At 44.6% G+C, this 21,804-nt stretch overlaps 1 protein-coding gene across 1 annotated transcript in view; it reads left to right on the forward strand.

Moving 5' to 3' along the window:
• Gab2 (GRB2 associated binding protein 2) overlaps window positions 1-21,804 on the forward strand; it is a 139,463-nt gene that overhangs the window by 98,333 nt on the left and 19,326 nt on the right. The window lies entirely within an intron of this gene.

Genomic DNA, 21,804 nt, shown 5'->3' on the forward strand with positions numbered 1-21,804 from the left:
CTCCGATGGAGAATCCAGAAAGGTCGGGGTCATGAAGGGGCTAACCATATTTCAGGCGTTCCCATGCTTCTACCGTCTGTCAGCCCTGAACCATTTCCCCCAGCCCTGTTTAGCGCGCTGTGTCTTTCCACCTGTCAGCCGTGCCAGGGAAGAGCGCCCTTTGATCGCTCTCGGGACCGTTTCTGTCTGCTATCATCCATCTCTTTCAGAGCACCTTACAGTTTGCTTCCTTGCTTCTCAGGCATCCTTTGTGGTGATTGATACATAGTCTTGTGTTCCTTTCTATCCATTTGAAGACCGATAAGAGGATGAAAGGCTGAGTTTGTGTTTCAGCTTTGAGAGCCCTTTCTTAAAAAGCACCTCGACTTGTCTATCTATGTTTTATGTGCGGGAGGGGTGTGAACACCCATCCATGCACATGTAACAGCCGACGGTGAGCACTGAGTATCGCTTCTGTTGCCCTCTACTTTATCGACATGTAAATACCTTTTCTTCTGTAAAATCTTCCCACTAATTTTAGGACTTACTAGTATCTCACATATGTAAACCATAATTGTGACTCTTAAATTACAAAGGTTTTATGTCCACTATAGCAGTATCTGTAGTCACAGTCCCTTAGTAAAATGCAATGAGCACCTTCATGCATGTAATATTCTTAGCATTAAACGGTGCATTTGCCTCAGTAGCAAAATATGAAAGGAGATTGACCCAGATCCACTTGAATGACTTGCACTGTAGGGAAGCAGGACGGAACGCATCTCTTGTCAAAAGCAATTCACTGGGCTGGCAAGGCAGCGCCGCCGAGGTGTCTGCTGCACGAGACTGACAACCTGAGCTCTGCCTCGGAGACTCACGGTAAAAATAACTAGCTCACAAAAACGTGCCCTGACCTCAAACTCCCTGTAGCATCCTCAAACTCCCTGTAGCATCCATACTAACAGGAATTATTAGTTTATTGTCATTCTTGATGGTTCTGGAAACTAAGCATAAGCCCTTTGGGTCTAGGTAGGAACTCTGCTACTCAGCTGTATCCCAGCCTTTACCCTTTTTTCTACAAAATGAGTGCAGTTTACACAGATCTAAAAATAATCTAGAGGTTCTGATGCTTCATGTGAGCACAAGTAAAGACTCCAAAATGATAACCCATTCTTTAAGTAAATAATACACAGGTGATAATTCAAGTTTATTACTCATAAATCATGGAAGATAGTGCTATCCTTTCATGTGCTACCACTCATTCAAGAAGATGTGAGGTTATGTTTACATCACTGAATTGTCAGGTAATGAATATTTTGCTAGTTTATTATATAGTTCCAAACCATTACCATGTAATTTGAAATGTTAACGATTTAAATGTCTAAATACCAAACACCTGTTTGCAGTGGGTGCTAAAACATGCACTGTTACCAAAAACAGTAATTGCTCATACCAAATAATTAAATGTAGAATACCATGCCAGGTCTTCTCAGAGAAACATGGAGATAATGCTGAGGATCTCACTGTGGCTTGGGCTGATTTATAATTTGGAAGAATGGAATAAAAGCCAGAAGTTAGAAAGGTGTGGCAAGCCCATTACAGTCCAGGGCACAGTTAGTGAGGTCCTTGTTCAGAAAACTGGGAAACAGCTCACAGAACAAACACCAAGGGTCTGGGGAGATCAGAAGATAGTTTGGTCAGTAAGTTCCGAGCAAGCATTAAGTGAGTTCACTGTATCCACATAAGAAGCTGGTGTAGCAATAAATGCTACAGAGGGGGGGGGGAGAGAGGAGAGAAAAAGAAAGAGGGGTGGCAGATCCCTGAAGCTTGCTCACTAACCAGCCTAGCTAAATCCATGAGGGGTCCTATCTCAGAAAATAAGGTAGAGAGGGACTAAGGAAGACACCTAACAGCAAATGCTGGTCTCCACGTGTGCAATGGACACATTTATTTGCATATTCACAAGCATACACACACAGAGGGAAAAAAACATTTGGGATGGGTGGTGGCCTTTAATCCCAGCACTCGGGAGGCAGAGACAGGCAGATCTCTGTGAGATGGAGCCCAGCCTGGTCTACAAGAGCTAGTTCCAGGACAGGCTCCAAAACTGCAGTGAAATCTTGTCTCGAAAAAAAAAAAAAAAACTTATTTGGGCATAGTGGCTCATGTCTTTAATCTGAGCACTCAAGAAATTAAGGTAGGAAGATAACATGAGTTTGAGGCCACCTTGGGGACAAGAGCTAGACCTGTCTCAAACATCAAAGCAAGGCCAGGGACAAAAGCTCCAGTCAACCCTGAGCGTCCGTAATCAAAGCACAGCTATGGGAAGTAAGACCCAGGGAGAGGAGAGTCTTCTGGAAGCTCACAGCTTGCTAACCTAGCTGTGGACCTATGAAATGGCAGCATGAGGGAAGGGAAATTCACACACATGCACACGCACTCATACATGCACATGCATGCACATGCACACACACACACGCACACACACCCTCAAGACAAGTTCTGCCTCAAGAAACAATCCACATACCCAAGGCTCAGCGAACATCACAGAAGAAGTGGGGTAGAAAAATGGCAAGAGCCAGAAACCAGAAATCTGCTTCAAGATAATATCTTCTTATGTCAGGAAAGCTGCACCCATGAAACCTCAGCCATACGGTCACCTAAACAAGACCTGCATAGTTATAACACATGGTGGACATGCCAGCGTGGATGGGGAACTCTCTTGAGGCCCCAACCCTAAGTGAAAACAACAGGTAAATAATGACCGCAGGAAGAATCGGTCTTCCCCAGAGATGAGCTCCCTGGTTGGTTATCTGAGTGGTCAGCCCTAAAAATATACACGTGTGAGCAAGCTGTGCTTATGTTTACACATGCACACGTAACGGTAATGAAAGCAAAGGGGGCCATGGATCTGTGGGAAGGGTAGAGGGTGAGGGGTGTATCTCCTGGGGGTGGGTACCCCAGTCAGTTGTTTCTCTCCGTTTTGAAAAGTCATGGTTTTCTACAGTGGGCTCTGTTTACCATGAAAAGAAATTACCTGTGAGTAAGAGGATGGGCACTTAGAATGCGGTTAAGTTTGTAGTTGGGAAAGTGGCCGCGTTAAGGTCTCTGGGTTCTGCGGCCTCACCAGGCATTCGTCGTTGACTAGGTTCACAGCACTAAGCATGAATTCACTCTCAGTGAGTGGCCTTTCTGTCCAATTAGACATAACAATTAGCTGTGAATTGCCCTCAGGACATAAGTGCCAGTACTGAACCTTTGGGGACACCTTACCTGTCATATCTGGATAGGACTGTCGTCTTGTTAGGATTTCTGTTGCTGCGAAGAGACACCATGACCATGGCAAGTCTTTCTTTTTTTTTTTTTTAAATAAATGATAGAGAGACAGACAGATAAATTTATTTGTTTATTTATTTTGCATCCCGGCTGCAGTTTTCCCTCCCTCCTATCCTCCCAGTCCCTCTCCCCACCCACCCTCTACCCCCAACCCACTCCTCCTCCATTTCTGTTTAGGAAAGGCCAGGTCTCCCACGAGACTTCTTGCAGATTCCTGGGAAAGTCCACTGTGCCAGATTTTTGACCTGACCTCGACATGCCCCCGCATTTCCAGCTCTCTTAAAGTGTTCTCCCCTCCTTTATTCCCCACCAACATGATCACTCATGTTCCCCACATGCCCTCAGTTCACTCAGACATCTCTTCTCTCTCCCCTTCCCAGGGAGATCAGCGTGTCCCCCACAAACCCTCTTTGTCACCTAGCCTCTCTGTGGCTGTGAACTGCAGCATGATTATCCTTTATTTTACAGTTAATGTCCACTTAAGACTGAGTACATAACATGTTTATCTTTCTCAGTCTGGGTTACCTCACCCAGGATGATTTTTTTCTAGCGCCGTACATTTACCTTCAAATTTCCTAGTGTCCTCATTTTTAACAGCTGGGTAATATTCCGCTGTGTGAATGTACCACATTTTCTTTATCCATTCCTCATTTGAGGGACATAGAGGTTGTCTCCAGGTTCTGGCTATTACAAATAAAACTGCTGTGAACATATTTGAACAAGTGTCCTTGTGGTATGAGTGTGTACCCTTTACAGTATAGCTAGGTCTTGTGGTAGGTTGATGCCCAGTTTTCTGCGAAACCACCACACTGACTTCCACAGTGTCTGTGCAAGTTTGCACTTCCACCAGCAATGGACGAGTGTTCCCCTTGTTCCACATTCTCCCCAGCATGAGCAGGTACTTGTGGTTTTGGTCCTAGCCATTCTAACATCTGTAAGTTAGAATCCCAGAGTCGTTTTGATTTGCATTTCCCTGATGGCTAAGCACGTTAAACATTTCCTTCTTACATGTTTCTCCGCCATTTGAGATTCTTCTGTAGAGAATTCTCTGTTTAAATCTGTACCCCATTTCTTAAATTGGATTCTTTGGTTTGTTGATTTTTTGAAATTGGCCCTCTGTCAGATGTGGGGTTGGTGAAGATCTTTACACATTCTGTAGACTGCCATTTGTCCTATTGACAGTGTCCCTCCCTATGAGCTTATGGGGACCAATTACGGTTACGTTCAAACTGCCACAACTATTGATTGTTTTACCCCTTGGCAGCATGTATAGCACCTTCTGGTACTATAAAAGCCAGTCCTTGGGCAGGAGGCTGCCAGGTCTCCTCTGGCTCAATTCTCCTAAGTTCTATATGTAAAGCATATGGAGTCTTCAGAATAAGGGCTTATCTTCAAATTCTAGGAGGTAGACAAGGGCAATGGCAATCACGTATATTGTTTTATGAGTTTCTGGACTCCTGACCAACAGTTGGACCCAGGGTTTCTTATGCTTGGTACTGAGTCTTTGTCAAATAAACTATGGATCTTAGGGGGAAGCAGTATCACCCTAGTGGCATAACTTCATCTAATGTGTACACATATGACCATATATATATATATATATATATATGTATTTATATATATATAATGTAATTTTAGGTAAACATAAAATATGATGTTCAGGATTGGGGAGATGGCTCAGCAGTTAAGAGCACTGGTTGCTTTTCCAGAGAACTTGGGTTTCATTTCAAGCACCCACATGGCCATTGATTAACTAGCGTTCTAACTCAAGACCATCCTCCGGTCTCCACAGGCATGGCATGGTGCTCAGACATACATGCAGACGAAACACCCGTACCGTGCTGAGATGATAGACATGCACCCAGCTTTTTAAATGGGTGCAGTCAACCCAGACTCGGGTCCTCATACTCATACCTGCAAGACAAACAACTTCACTGAATGCGCCATCTCCCCAACCCTGTTTTCTCTCATCCTTGGGTTGTTCATTCTGTTCGCTGTTCCCACTGCTATACAGAAACCTTTTGGTTACATTTGAAGTAAAAGTCAAGTCACAGTCTCCTGTCTGTGAACATCCAGTCCCCAGTACCAGCTCCCAAGGAGGCTGTCCTCTCTCTAGTATATACTGTTGGTGCCTTTGCTGCCAATTAGGTGTGTAAAGATATGGGTTTGGTTCTGGGATTTTTTTTTTTTTTTTTTTTTTTTTTTTTTTTTTTTTTTTTTTTTTTTTTTTGGTTTTTCGAGACAGGGTTTCTCTGCAGCTTTTTTTTTTTTTTTTTTGAGCCTGTCCTGGAGCTAGCTCTTGTAGACCAGGCTGGCCTCGAACTCACAGAGATCCGCCTGCCTCTGCCTCCCGAGTGCTGGGATTAAAGGCGTGTGCCACCACCGCCCAGCTGGTTCTGGGATTTCTGATCTGTTCCATTGGTCTGCTCATCTGTTTTTATGCCAGTATCATGTCATTTTGGTTACTTTGAATCTGAAATATAACGTGAGATCTGGTACTATAATGTCTACATTTGTCCTTTTTTATTTTTTTCCAAGATGGCTTTGACTATTTAAGATTATTTTTCTAGTTTGGTAAAGAATGTCATTGGTATTTGAATGGGAATTTCATAGGTAGTATCAATATTTTAGCTATTAATTCTTCCAAGCTTTGAATAGGGGAATACTTGTATTTTTGTGTGTCCTCTTCAGTTTCTTCATAGGTGTTCTTTAAATTTTCATTTAAGATGTCCTGTGTTTTTTATCTTTAGAGTCTTTGGTGCTGTTTTGTAGGGTTTATATTGATCATGAATGAGATTGCTTTTATAATTTCTTTCTCAATAAGATTATTATTAGTTATTTTTTATTGGTATGTGAAAATCTTATGGATTTCTGGGCTGGGAAGATATCTTAGTTGGTAAAATGTTTACTTTGCAAGTGTAAAACCCATTTTTAGACCCCCCCAACCCACATGGAAAAGCCATGTATGATGGAGCATGCCTATAACTTCAGCAATGCCTAGATAAGAGGCTGAGACAGGAGGATCACTGCAGCTTGTGGGCCAGGTAGTCTAGGCTACTTGGCAAAGTTCTAGGCCGGCGAGCATCCCTGTGTCAGACAAACGGTAGGAAACACCTGAAAATTTGTCCTCTGACCTCCACACCTGAAACACTTGGGTGGGAATAATAAATTCTGGTTTTTGTAGTGTTTGGGGGTGACCTTAATTCATAGTAGCATGTTATATCATCAGAAATAACTAGAAGGAGGGGCATGTAAAGACTCCGAATATAAAGGAATGATAAGTGGATGGCACTATTGAGCGCCCCAATCTTATCAGTGAGTAAGGGATGAGAGTAGGCAATGTCTCAAGGATGACCGTAATGATGAAGCAGGCAGCCTGCTCTTCGTCCCGCCCGGCTCCCGCAGGGCCAGCCTGGCCCATCATATCTATAGCCTCTTCTTGGCTAACTCTCACATCTCAATTAACCCATATCTAGTAATTGTGTATCACCACAATGTCATGGCTTACCGGGAAGATTCTAACCTACGTCCGTCTTGGGCCAGAGCTTCATGGCGTCTACCTGACTCTCCTTTCTAACCCAGCATCCCGTTCTGTCTACTCCGCCTTACCTAGTTTTCTGCCCTATCAAAAAGCCAAGGCAGTTTCTTTATTTAACCAATGAACAGATTTTATTTATTTAACACATACACAGATGACCCTCCTACCCCAGATGACAGATAAGTTGACTATTTTGTCATCATCAGCTTTGTCTAACTTTTTAAGTGTTTGTTCATTAATAATAATAAATTCCCTTAACACCAGGCATAGTGGTATAAGACTAGCACCTGGGAGACAGGCAGGAAGACGGAGTTAAAGGTCAGCCTGGTCTATATCGAGAATTCAAGTTCTCACAGGCTAATCATAGCAAGACCGTCTCAAAAAGAGAATGGAAATGAAAAGTAAAATAAAAGATATATTCCCTTATTCCTTAAGTTTTGTTTTGTCTTGTCTGAAACAGGATCTCAAGACATGGCCTAAGTTGGCCTTGACTTTACTCTCCAGCCCCGCCAGCCTCCGGCTCTCAGACCCCCCTGACTCAGCTCCCGAGTGCTGGGATCAGGCAGGTGCCACCATGCTCAACTCTAGTTTCTAGTGGTCATCATTGTTATTTTGACACAGATACTTATTCTGTCACCCTACCTGGCCTCAGCCTCCCAAGTGCTGGGATGGCAGACATGGCTGCCACACCTCCATTTAGCTTCCTTTTGAAGGGAGATTATTTTATTAGATAGCTAGTGATTTCATTGCAGAATCAGAGTTGTCTCGGATAGGGTCGAGGTTCTTTTTGAGACCGTTATAAGAAAAGCAATAGCTTCTCTCCCTTCTCACAGGAGTCTCTGATGTGCTGCAAGCTCAAATGAGTTACGTTCTAATTAAGTTTTTTTCTTTTTAACTTATTATTGTTGTGGGGGAGGGCACATGCCAACTTTGAGTTGGTTCTTTCCTTCTACCTCTATGTGGATTCTGGGAATCCAACTCACATCACTGGGCTAGCATGGCAAGCATTTCACCTGCTAAACCATTTCACCAACCCTTCAGAAGTTAAGTGGATTATACCCAGAAAACCCAGGAAGTGTTTGTAGATGAAAGCTGGGGCCTGGCGGGAAGGAAAAGTCATCATCCGACTAGCCACTGTTTGCTCAACCCTGTATCATTAAATCTCTTTACTTCTGTTGTCTTCCTTTTCTTGTGTTCCCCTCCCTGCCCACCTCTCTCTCTTTCTCCCTCATGCTTCCTTCACATTTCCTCCCTCTACCCCCACCTTCCTATTTCCTTCTCTCTTTTTCTATCTTTCTCATGTTATCTTGCTTTGTAAACCATGGTAGCCTTGAACTCACAGCCCTTCCTGCCTCGGCCTCCCAAGTGGTCAGATGACAGCTGTGTGCCACCACATCCACCTCCGTTTACCTCCGGGTAGTGCTTTCAGATAAATAAATCCTACTAAAAATTAACATTTATTTTTTTAGGTAGCAGTAATCGACCCATGGTCACATAGCTAGAAAGTGACCCATCCAGGATTCGCATTTATGCTAGGGTTGACTCCACATTATAAAGGATAGTCCGTCTCTCTGCTCCTGAACTCCTGGAATAGGAGTATATGGTAGAACTAGACAGCTTTTCCCCGTTGGCGGTGTGTAAGAGACTGCAGGCCCTGCTGACCCTGCCATGTCAGGTTTCACAACTGTCTCAGGTGCCGCTCCTTATACCTCAACTCGTTCCCGTAATCTCTGTAATGACTTCCAGGGCTTCAGTCCAGCGACCGATTTCATCGGCGTGCCTGTAGGATGAGGGGAGGATGTCTGGTTCCGATCCTCTCTCTGGGACTGGGTGAGCAAGGGTTGCCTGAGCCCCAGCTTTGTCTCCTTGGGAGCGTTTCTGCTTCTCTGTGAGCCGTCAGGCAAACCGCAGGTCTCTGGCTGCACTCCATCTGCGTGGTCCCCAGAACTGTGCACGCTGTACCCCATGTCGGGTCACCTGCTTGCTGCCTGACCCTGAACAAATCCCTCCGCGTGGGCGCCTTCTTCGGGCAGACACCCCTTTTCCTTTGTCTGCCCCCTTCCCTCAAGGGCTGTAATGGGATCCACTGAACGCTTCTGGTTTTCTCGTTCATCTGGAAGAGCTTCTCCAGCCGATGGAGTCTGTCCTTTTCTTTCTTCAACTTTCGTGCCACCCCCAGATTCTTATTTCTAATGCTACCCTGCAGTTCCTCACATTTTCCAGCCAAAAATGTGTAGCGTGGAGCCTGAGTGATCAAGCGGGACCAGCAGTGAAGCTGAGTCTGAGTCTTCACATGAGATCAGCCTCCCAAAAGAAAACCCGGAAGAATACTCCAGGAAGAAAAGAATAAATGCCAGAAAGATTTCATATTGCATGTAGGGTCCATTTTTGTTTTGTGTATGTATATACAAAATTAAATTCCCCTTCCCTCTATGAATCAAAATTACCTTCAAAACTTCACATAAGGAAGCAGATAACCACTCTGAGCTTTGTTTACTAGTAGACTCGGCTGGGTCCTCACGCTGGTGGCCGTTCGTGGGCAGCTGTCCCTGACCAGATGTACCACAGACAAAAAGAACCAGCGTTCAGCAGAAAGCTTGGATGAATTATTCATGTGCTGAGAAATCCGCCAGTGTTAGGAAAGAAAGCCCTCACCCCTTTGAGTCCTGTGTCCCCTCCCTCCATCCCTCCCTTCTCAGTTGCTGTCCAGGACCCACAGAGCCACTACGGAATCTGGCTGGAACCTAGGGCTTCGGTTTATTTGCTGTTTGACGTCAAATACATAACTTCACCTCTTAAGGTTTTATCATCTGGAAGATGGAAATGAAGCCTCCCAGGGTTGTTGGGAAGGGTTACCCCAGATGATACAGGAAATAGTAGGGACAGTAGCTGCCAGGTGCTGCTTTCCATACAGTGAGGACAAAGATGTAAAGTAAGGTGTTTTCTATATCTATAGAGCAAGATAAACAGAGTGTGACTTAGTATCTACCATTTTTAGAGAGTGTTCCTGTCAGCAAGCCCTTCCGTAGTCTCACTTGAAACTGAGGTGGGGGGGGGGGGGAAGCGGCAACCGGCGCTATACCAATTGCACAAGCGGGGACGGGGAGCTTTAGGATCATTGAGCAGCCTGGCCTGAAAGTAGGGGTGCTGGGGTTGAGCTTCAGGGCTTTGAGGCATCCTCAGGCTGCGTTTGCTAACTCCTGGTTTCTAATCTCTTCACAGACAGGTCTAGCATAGCCGCTTCTAAGTTACAAAGTAGCCAGCCAGAAGGAGGAGCAGCAGGGCGTTTCTAAGTCACTGGGAGCAGATGACTCTGCCGGTGCAATGCTTTTATCCATAAACAGCCTCCGACAGCTAAATTAGCAGACCAACGTGCTCTTTCTGAGTAGCCAGCAAACCACTATGAATGAATTTGAGCTCGGGGAGTTTAGGTCACCAAAGCCCCATTTTGTAACTGGTAAAGATCTTGAAATAAGGCCAAAGCTCCTCCGTATCCTCTCCATGGGATTAGCTTTTCTCTTCTTTACTCCTTGGCAGGAGTTCTGTGGCAGTCCTTAGCCTAATTCTGGGGATGAAATCCCCAGAGTTTCAGCTGCTTTTTATCTCCTCCTCCAGCCTTTCTCTACTATAAAATTGATGAGACTGTCCCCAGAAATGTTTTATAAATATTTAAACCTCTAGTAATCCTTGAGTTTCCCAACTACCCAGCAGGATATTTCAAGTCTTGGATTCCATCTGGGGTCAGACAAAACTCATACAAATGATTTGGGAAAATAGACAGCATCCTGCAGACAAATGTCTTCAAACTGAGGGGTCTTCAAACAGCTCACTCCTCTCTAGATCTCCTGTTCCTGCTGGGCAGCAGAGAGCCCTGGGAGAGCGGCTGTCCCCACAAATGTTTCTGACTACCTTGTCCTCCCCTGCCACCCGGTGCTAAAAGTAGGTGGGAGTGTGGCCAGCTGGGCGTGGAATAGGGTGGGAAGAGAAGTCTTCCTTCCCTCATCCCTGGGAGACCTTCTCTTCCCTGTTTTGTTTCTCTGAGCTCAGACTCCCAGCTTCTCTTGGGACCTTCTTGGAAACTGAGAGCCAGTGTGGGAGGTGAGAGACAGCATCTCCCAGACTGCAACCAGCTGCTGAGGAGCAAAGCAAAGAACAGGGTGGGGACTGACCCAGGCCCCAGCCCAGAGGTGGAGGCTGCTGTCTCAATCACCCACCCATTTTTTTTCCACTGAGACAATGAGGAAAATAAACATCCAGACCAGTTTTCAGCCCGATCTGAAATGCTTGTGTCTTTTCTGGAAACTGTTATTCTAAGTCCTTCTAAAGTAGCACATCTCCTTTGTAAGTCTTTGGCTTATTTTCTTGTTTACAACTGGGTCTAGTCACCCCCAAGAACAGGTCTTGAGTTGAATATAAACTCCATAAATCTTCATAGAACTTACTGCATTGTCCTGGAACAGGCCCCAGCCCTGACCTTCAAGGAAGTCCAGACTCTGGAGGAGGAAAAGGTGACTGGGAAAAACATGACCCCTTTCTCCATTCAAAACCTTGATCCTTCTTCCTGCTCTGTCTATTTATACGAGACGCTCCCCCTCACCCCCTAGCAGCCAGCATAGATTAAGTCTAGTGTTACCTGCCAAAACCCACAGACTGAGAGGTAGAAGCAGTCTGGTCCCAAATTCCCACCCCAGCAGCTTTGGATAGCTCCCAACTATAACTTGAGATTCCCTGCTCCCACACCCCCTTGTTGCTATTCATAGAGGACTTGTGATTCTCCCAAGTGAAGGACGGCAATAATGATGGTTGAATTGTCAGAGTAGATTCCAAAGTTCCGTCTAACTTTAATTTTGGACCAGAGATAGAACTAGATTTTTGTATCTAGTGGTAAGTGGCATTTGTATTAAGCTGTCTTCTTGAATCCTTGAAAATCTTGAGGCTGGTTAAACATCCAGTTATAGGTAGTTATTCTGAGGATTCTGGAGCCACAGAGCCTATGGTGTGGTCACATCTCCAGGATCTGCACTAGGAGTCAGGGTCTCAGTCTTAGATTTTAGTTTTGTTATTGATTCAATGCACATATCTCACAGCCTTCAACGGTGAACTAGAAGTCATTTAAAGCACTATTTTAAGCATTGCTTTTTAATCAAATCCTGCACGGAACACAATACCTGAAAAGGGAGAATAGGATGGATGTGAATGTTTCAGCAGACGGGGTCAAAGGCTACAAGTGAAGCAGGACCTGAGTGTTCTTCTCCCTCACTCTCCTGCAAAGGCTAAAACACGGTATGAAAATACTGCCTGTGGGAACTGGAGAGATGGCTCAGAGGTTAAGAGCATTGCCCGCTCTTCCAAAGGTCCTGAGTTCAATTCCTGGCAACCACATGGTGGCTCACAACCATCTGTAATGACGTCTGGTGCCCTCTTCTGGCCTGCAGACACACACACAGACAGAATATTGTATACATAATAAATAAATATTAAAAAAGAAAGAAAGAAAAAGAAAATACTGCCTGTGGCAGAGACCCCAAAGCACTGACCATTAGGCCAGGACTAAGCTAAGAAAACTTTTTATCGGTCAGCAACAAAATGGAAAACACCAAGAAGAAGGCAGAGTTGATTTTATGAAACCAAGCATGGCCAGGCTTCTTTATTCAGAGCCTCTCCGTGCTCACACGTGTGTAACACGCTCTCTTGTGTGCACATAAAGTCACAGTCCTACTAGATGGTGCTTTCCCCATAGCTGATGCCTGTAAAAAATGGCACCCTAGCCAGGCGGTGGTGGTGCACACCTTTAATCCCAGCACTCGGGAGGCAGAGTCAGAAAGATCTCTGTGAGTTCAAGGACAGCCTGGTCTACAGAGTGAGTTCCAGGACAACCAGAGCTGTTACACAGAGAAACCCTGTGTCAAAAAAAATGGGGGGGGGGAGGAGCCCCAACTTGATATACCATGGCTGATTGATATCCATGGGAGGCTGCTTTTTCCAAAGAGAAATGGAAGAGTGGAATGGTGGGATGGGGGATATGTGCAGGAGACGAAGGAAGTGAAACTGTGGTCAGGCTGTAAAAACAAATACAAAAAAAGAGCAAGAAATTATTAAGAAATCAAAACCAGCAAATAAATACATAAACTGGCAGACCCATTTTTAAGTGGCCATTTCTAAAGGCACAGAGAGGAAAAGCAGGCTGTGCTTTAACTCATCAATAGGATGGGACATTTGGAAATAGTACTTTAGTTATGCTACTAAGTGTCAAGAGGACCCGGTCCCCACCTCAGCTTCTGCAGTCGTGCCCAGGCCTCTGACTGCACCATCAAGTTCAGTGCACACACACCACTCCAGTATGACATCCGTGCTCTGGGGGAGCCTCCGTCCCCTGGGCTGAGTTCTGGTCCTGCCCCTCTGCTCCAGTTAGGATGAGCCCTGCAGTCTTCAGCCTTACCTAGGATGAACCTGTCCTGTTTTTAATGTCGTTCTCATAGATCAGCGTCTTCCCAGACATTTAGTCATTGCCCAAAGCCTCGCTGCCCACTGGAAGGTGTCTGGGTCTCCAGTGGTGTCTACCTGAATTTCTGAAGAAAATCTGCTTCTGCTTCCCCTGAACCTGTTTCCTCTTCCTCTTGACCACTGCAGCCCGCAGTGTTAAGTGATGCCTCTGTTTCTGTTCTGTTTACTCATCCAGCCTCTACCATGGAATACCTGCTTTTTTATTCTCTCAGCCAGACTTCCTTTGTAAACCTTTTCTTAATTTGGGTTTGACAACCATGTACCAGAGGCTGGTCTTGAGCTCAGATTGACTGCCTCAGCTTTTCAAGTGCTGGGATTGTAGGCCATGCTTGGCTTGGACCCTTCTTGATGGCTCTGCCTCCTTATTAGCAAGGTTACATACTATCAATTGAACAAATTAAAATTTAATTCTTTAAATTATGTTTTTGAATTTAGCCTCAATATTATGCACCATGTGGCCACTAATAGGGATAGATATTTTGATACAGTTCACTTAAATTATTTAGCTGCAGTGTTGGGCTATAACTTTGAAAACTTGTTTAATCTACTTTGTTTTAAAACTTCTAACTCATTTCCAAATGTTGTTTTCAGAAATGCACTGTTGAAATAGGAAATGAGCACAAAAAATTCTAACTTTAGGGCTGGAGAGATGGTTCAGTAGTCAAGAGCACTGGCTGCTCTTCCAGAGGTCCTGAGTTCAATTCCCAGCACCCACATGGCAGCTCACACCCATCTATAACTCCAGTTCCAGGGGTTCTGACTCCCTGTTCTGATCTCTAGACATGCATGTGGTGCATATACATGCATGCAGGCAATACCCATAGATACATTTTTTTAAAAGAAATTTTAATGTTATTCGTAAGAGTTAGACCAAAATAACTGAAATTCTAAATATTGAATTTACAATAATATAAAAGTAAAACTTAAGAAAACCTTATTTTATTTAATATATGTACCATTTCTTTAGTGTTTTTTTTTTTATATTTTCCACCTCCTCACCCCTTTTCTGGATGAGGACAATGAATGTACTATTTCTTCTTGGCTGGTGAATCCCATTATCAAGAGCAACCAGCCAAGGCAGAAGGGAGTAAATGCCATAGAATGTGGGATTTCTGGAACAGGAGATCCCAAAAGGTCCTCAGAGACTGTTTAGTTCTGACTCTTCAGATGACAAGACATCCAGAGGTCACGAGAAGGAATCAAGTTTCTTCAAGATCATGCTACTAACTAGCAAGGCTAGAATAAAAACAAGGGTGTGTAGACAGAAGTTTCTGTCCTGCTCAGTCCCAAAGAAACACACAGAGGCTGATATTAATGATAAACCTATAAAGCCTATTGCTCAGGCTTATTACTAACTAACTCTTATTGTTTTTATTGAGCTTTACATTTTTTCTCCACTCCCTCCCTTCCTCTTTCCTCCCCTTCTACCGTCTCCCATGCTCCTAATTTACTCAGGAGATCTTGTCTTTTTCTACTTCCCATGTAAATTAGATCCATGTATGTCTCTCTTAAAATCCTCTTTGTTGTCTAGGGTCTCTGGGATTGTGATTTGTAGGCTGGTTTTCTTTGTTTTATGTCTTATAAGCCAGTTATGAGTGAGTACATATGATATTTAGCTTTCTGGGTCTGGGTTACCTCACTCAATATGATGTTTTCTAGCTCCATTCATTTGCCCGCAAATTTCAAAATGTTATTATATTTTTCTGCTGTGTAGTACTCATTGTGTAAATATATCATATTTTACTTACTCATTCTCTAGTCAAGGGGCATTTAGGTACTTTCCAGGTTCTGGCTATAACAAACAATGCTTCTTTGAACATAGTTGAGCACAAGTCCTTATGGTACGATTGAGAATCTTTTGGGTATATACCCAAGAGTGGTATTGCTGGATCTTGAGGTAGGTTGTTTCCTAATTTGCTGAGAAATCACTGATTTCCAAAGCTGCTGTACCAGTTTGCACTCCCATCAGCAATGGAGGAGTGTTCCCTTTACCCCGTATCCTCTCTAGCATAAGGTGTCATCAGTGGGTTTTGGTTTTGGTTTTTTTTTTGCCATTCTTACAGGTATAAAAAGGAATCTTAGAATTGTTTTGATTTGCATTTCTCTGATGGCTAAGGTTGTTGAACATTTCCTTAAGTATCTTTCAGCCATTTGAGATTTCTCTGTTGAGAGTTCTCTGTTTAGGTCTTTACCCCAGTTTTATTGGATTATTTGTTCTTTTGATGACCAATTTCTTGAGTTCTTTGTATATTTTGGAGATCAGACCTCTGTGTGATGTTGGGTTAGTGAAGATTTTTTCCCATTCTGTAGGCTGCCATTTTGTCTTGTTGACTGTGTCCTTTGCTTTACAGAAGCTTCTCAGTTTCGGGAGGTCCCATTTATTAATTGTTTCTCTCAGTGTCTGTGCTACTGGGGTTATACTTAGGAAGTGATCTCCTGTGCCAATGCGTTCAAGTGCACTTCCTACTTTCTCTTCTATGAGGTTCAGTGTGGTTGGCTTTATGTTGAGGTCTTTGATCCATTTGGACTTGAGTTTTGTGCATGGTAATAGATACAGATCTGTTTTTATTCTTCTACATGTTCATATCCAGTTATGCCAGCACCATTTGTTAAATATGCTTTTTTTTCTTCATTTTATATTTTTTTTTTGCTTCTTTGTAAAAAATCAGGTGTTCATAGGTGTATAGATTGATATCTGGGTCTTTGATTCGGTTCCATTGGTCCTCCTGCCTGTTTTTATGCCAATTCAAGGCTGTTTTCATTGCTGTAGTTCTGTAGTAGAGTTTGAAGTCAGGGATGGTGATGCCTCCAGAAGTTCCTTTATTGTACAGAATTGTTCTGGCTATCCTGGGGCTTTTGCTTTTCCATACGAAATTGAGTATTATTCTTTTGAGGTTTGTGAAGAATTTTGCTGGGCATTGCATTGAATCTGTAGATTGCTTTTGGTAAGACTGCCATTTTTACTATGTTAATTCTACTTACCCAAGAGCATAGGAAATCTTTCCATTTTCTGGTGTCATCTTCAATTTCTTTCTTCAAAGACTTAAAGTTCTTTTCATACGGGTCTTCTGCTTGTCTGGTTAGAGTTACTCCGAGATATTTTATGTTATTTGTGGCTATTGTGAAGGGTGATGTTTCTCTTACTTAGCCCATTTATCATCTGTGTACAGGAGGGCTACTGATTTTTTTTAGTTAATCTTGAATCCTGCTACATTATTGAAGATATTTATGAGTTGCAGGAGTTCCCTGGGAACACGGTGTTTCTTCCTGGAAAAGTTTAGCAGTCTTTACTGTAGATGGAGCGGCAGGCTGTGTCCCGCCACCGGCTAGCTTTACCCAAAAATAATTACACGGAAACTGTATTCTTTTAAAACATTGCCTGGCCCATAATTTTAGCCTCTTATTGGCTAATTCTCACATCTTCCTTTAACCCATATTTAGTAATCTGTGTAGCACCACGAGGTGTGGCTTACCAGGAGAGATCTTAACATGTGTCCATCTCGGAGAGGAGAGGCATGGCGACTCACTATGGCGACTGCCTGAAGCGTCTGCCCCCTGCCTTTTACCCAGCATTTTATTCTGTCTACTCCGCCTACCTACTTTCTGTCTCTTAAAGGGCCAAGGCAGTTTCTTTATTAATAATGAAAGTAACACATAGACACTCCTCCATCACTTTACAAACTGTGCAAACCAAAGGCTTTTAGCCTCCCTCAGTTTTGTTGCTAGTGCACAAGGATCTGGGCTCCAAATCTCAAGTTCCTTCCCTAACATCACACTTCCTCTCCTGGAGCCAGTGTTTCCCTTCAGATGCTTTTGCATGCCTTCTTGTTCCCTAGGGGAAGCTAAAGCTCTTAGAATCCCAGCATCACATCCAAACTGATCAGTTTAAGCTATTGTTCAATTAATCCCACGGCGGATGCTTCTCCGTGAGCTCCCACAGTTGTGGAGTTTATACCAGTCACTGGCTGCCTTAGAGTCACTGAGAAAGGAGCAACATTTCCATCTGACAAAGTTGGTTCGCTTTATGTATTGTTAATGTTTTTTTATATATATATTTTCATGGAAAGTTTTCAAGGTTCAAAATGCATCCCTAAAATCTGAACTTATGGTACCCACTATATGGACTGATTCCCCCAAGGAATGCTAATGGGTTCCCAGAGTTCCTTAGGAGGAAGATGGAACTACTCCCATGAATATAGATGAGTGCTTTGCTTCTGTGGTGGGAGCTGGTAAATCAAGGACAAGCTCCACCCCTTGAGACTGGCCTGAGATTGCTAGTGTAGTCCCTATGGAGAACGCTTATGACTCAGAAATGACAAGAGTGTTTCGTTCTAGTGACCGCAAACGTATGTGGCCTTGGGTTCCACGCCCAGCACTCTCTCCCCATCTCCCCACCCTACCCCCAAACCAGCTTTATTTCAAGTATGAGCGAACATTTTGAGGGGACTACCTTTCAACAGGGACCCCTAACCAACCTAAGTTCCCAAGAAAGGAAGAGGAGAAAGGTGGGTGTCTCGCTTGGTAAGGTGACAACAGAGCTTGCTAACCTGATCACTCGCGAATGAGCAGGACAGGGCCTGCCTAAATACAGACTCATTGTCCAAAGCCAGAAACATACACAGCCCAGCAAACGTCACACAGTGGGAACAGCTTCTTCCAGCCCGAGAGAATTTGGAGCCTGGGGCCGCTCATTCTTTCTGCTGATCCCAGGGAGGGAAAATTCTGACTGAACGGATTTCTTATCGAAACCCAGGCTTTTGCTAGGCCTGGAACGCCGTGCGAAGCATCGTTAGAGAAACAGTGATTGGGATCCTGACTTGTAAGGCTTGTAGGTCTTGTTTTATGTGGCAGGTTTGTGAATTCCCAACTAAAATCCCAGGCGAACCTAAGGCATGATTGACCCCGGCTAGAGGCCTGATGGAAGGCATTTGTGTCTCTAAGGGGGCTATTCTGGGGCAAAGAGTCCTCTAAGGACGAGTAACCAAGAGCCACAGCACTAAGCTACAACCACTCTCTGCCTTTCCTCTGCGCATTTCCCAGAATCAATTTCCGCTAATATATACCTCAGGATCATCTGTGCCAAGGTCAGGATGTTCTGACTTGGCTGCCCCAAGCGCTGAGATGTTCTTTCTCGGATTCTTCCGCAGAGGGGGTGAGAGAGCGGCACTCACAGGAAGGTCTCTGGGGCTCTCACGCTGCCTCTGCCACCTCTTTCAACTTCCTCTGCTTTGTGACGATTATAGACACTAGAAGACATGTTTTTGAACATGGAGAATTATTTATAGTGGTCTTTAAGTTTGATCTAACAGATGTTTACTTATAGCAAAACATTATAAACCCAGAACAGAACAACCCTCCAGCCAGCCAGTGTTCTAGTGGTCAGATCTCAAGACTCCTTATAGATTCCCAGGCTGTAGAGAATACTGCCTCGTTCATAGACCGAGAGATTTGAGTTCCAGCTCCATGGTTCATGTCTGATCTCACTGTAGAGCCTTGGACCAGCAGTTTCCCTTCCCTGGGCCACTGTTCCTTGAACGGTCAATGAAATCAATGAAAGCTTCGGGGAGGACGAACAGTGGTGAATGAACTGGGCTCCAAGGGATCTGCTGTTGCCACTGGGTGAGGTTAACTAGTCAGTGGAGCCTTTTTGTCTGTTTGCCCTTATCGTTAGCAGTTGCTCCCTAATTATGGTATGTATGGAAAGACTGAGAATTATGGTTTTGTCAATAATTTCGAGCTTGTAGTAATGAGTTCAAATGACCTGGAACCGTCAACCCAGCCTCGCCCTTCCCTCTTGTCTCACGTCTTTTTAGTTCTTGCCCCATCTGTTTTTCTAGTGAGCTTTATTATAGGAACATCTGCTCTTCAGATCCTCTACCGTTCTGTCTTTAAAACTCTCCCGTCGACCGTTATCTCTTCCTAGACCTTTAGAAGCTCCCCTCTACCAACCCGCTTCTTGAAACAAAAAACAACGGTTTATCAAGAATTAAATTATTGCTTTTTATCGACTGGGTGGTGCTGCTGAGCAGCAGTGCATCTATCAGGCCCTGGGTTTGATCCTCAGCACAATTGAAAACACAATGACGCTGCTCTGCGGAGCCTCCTCAGCATTTGGCATGGCTGTCAGGGGCATGAGTCCTCATATAACAACATTCAATGTTTTGCCCAGAGCAAAAGTAAAGTGATTTCAGAGTTTAGATTTTAGGACTTGGATCCTGCTGCTTGGGAATTAGCTGTGAGGAGCTGCTCTAAGAGGCTAGTCAGAACATGGATGGCTTTTGCTTTATAATTTCAGTGATACAAAGAAAAGGTTTAGAGGCGTTTGTTCCTTCGTTGAACTTTCTGAGCTCTGCGGCTTGGGCACATGTGTGTAGGAACATGACTACAAGTGCTTTGAAGAGGCAGAGGTGTCAAATCACCCTGGCACTGGAATTATGCACCATTGTAGGCTGCCCAGTGTGGTGCTGAGAACCAAACCCATGTCCTTGCAGGAAGCAGGAAGAGCTCGTCCTCACAGGGTGACTAGGAGTACTTAGTAAGTGCTGGGTAAATAGTAGTTCTCATTTGTAGACGCTGTTGGCTCTCTGTTCTTAGTAGTTCCCCGTGGAGCATCTAGGGTAGCTGCCATCCATACATCCAGCTCATCCCTCTTGGCCTTCTTGAAGTCTCCCAGTAAGAAGGGATATGCCAAATGCTTCCTACAAGATGATCTCGAATCCTTCCACGCCCAAGTCACGGAGCTCAGAGTTAGCAGAGACAGGCTTTGGGTCCAGCCTCGTCTCCAGTATTTTGGTCTCCCTGGGTCTGGATTCTGAGACCCACTGAGACTTTTAGGGATGCGGATTGTTTGGAGAGAAGAAATAGAGATAACGATAAGGGAACTGGCTGTACGGCCAGTCATCTTTTCCAGAAACCCCGGCCAGGTCTCCTTTCCTGCGCTGTTATCACCAGCCTGTTGATGGCTGGCCTGGCCTGGGCAGAGCTCCTCCCCTGACACCCTCTGAGCATTCCTGCAGTTTTGCAGGGCGGTGGGAGGAGGACTTGCATGCTGGGCAGCCTTCCCAGGGGTGGTTGTGGAAAGGAAGGGGAGTGATTCTGTGGAGCCGTAAAAAGAAGCCAGGAAGAAAAGGAAAAAAATAAAACCCTGCTTAAAAGAAAACAAACCGACCCAGACATTTGCAGCCGTTATCTTTAGTCTAGACTTAGAGATAGAAGCCAGGCCAGGAGTCTGGAAACCTCCCTTCTATCCGTGTAGCTGACCTTCCTAGCAACCCAGGACACATCGTGGCAACAGCATGTCCATCTCATACCAAAAACATCCCGGCCATACGTCGTCTCACCTTTTTCCTTTGTCTATGCCATATTTTCTTCTCTCCAAAGGTTCCAGGCAATACAAACAAACGTTGCAAACATTTTATACCTGTGCATGGTCTGCTTCACTCTCTGACCTCGACTCTGACAGCAGCCACATAGCATGGGGATTGTGGGCCAAGCATTATCCTCCCAGCTCCAAAGGCAGGAGCGAAAGCTGCAAACTGGGCGCGACCTCAGTCTGATGCCGGAGGAACCAGACTTGGGGTCTGAGTGAACTGACTGCTGTCCAGACATGAAGGTCACTGTCTGGAAAGGATTTTCCAGCTCACTTGGGTCTCCAAGTCGTATTGCCCTGCTGTAATTACGGGGTGAAAGGGAGTAAAGGAGGGGGCACAGGATGACGAAAATGGAAAAGGGGCAAGGTCTCTTCGTCGAGTATCTACCACTTCCGTGAGGACTGGTGTCTACACATGCTCAGTTTTCACTTCAGAAAGGAAATAAGGAAGAAATAAAGGTCGGATGAACCTTGTGTTTTGAGGCAGGTTCTCAGTATGCAATCCTGGCTGGCCTGGTACTTGCTGTGTAAATCAGGGCGACGTCAAACACATCATGATTTTTCTGCCTCTACCTCCTTAATGTCTGGGTTAAAAGGGTGTGCCACTGTGACTTCCTCCTCCTCCCCCCCTTTTTTGAGACAGGGTCTCATTATGTATCCTTGACCAACCTAGAATCCACTACATAACCCAGGCTAGCCTTGAACTCACAGTCGTTTTTCCTGCCTCAGTCTCCCGAATGCTGGGAATGTAGACACGAGCTTCTATGCCTGGCAGGAACAGATGATTAGATGCTATTGATCTCTGCCCACACTTAATAGTTTGCAGGGATTTGTATGTGTGTGTGAGGTCTTGTTTGGTTTTCTGTTGTTTTGTTCTGATGTTTGAGACACAATCTCACTGTATTTCCCAGACTGGCCTCAAGCTCACTGCTTAGCCAAGCATGACCTTGAACTCCCAGGATCCCAGGGTATGTGTCGCCGTGCCCAGACACGTATGGTCTTTTATAACCCATCTGCAGCATGCAAGTTATTCAATCATCGTGACAATCTAGTACCTGATGTTTTGGGCTACGACGATAGG

This window comes from Arvicola amphibius, chromosome 12 (assembly GCF_903992535.2).
Source record: "Arvicola amphibius chromosome 12, mArvAmp1.2, whole genome shotgun sequence".
Lineage (NCBI taxonomy): Eukaryota > Metazoa > Chordata > Mammalia > Rodentia > Cricetidae > Arvicola > Arvicola amphibius.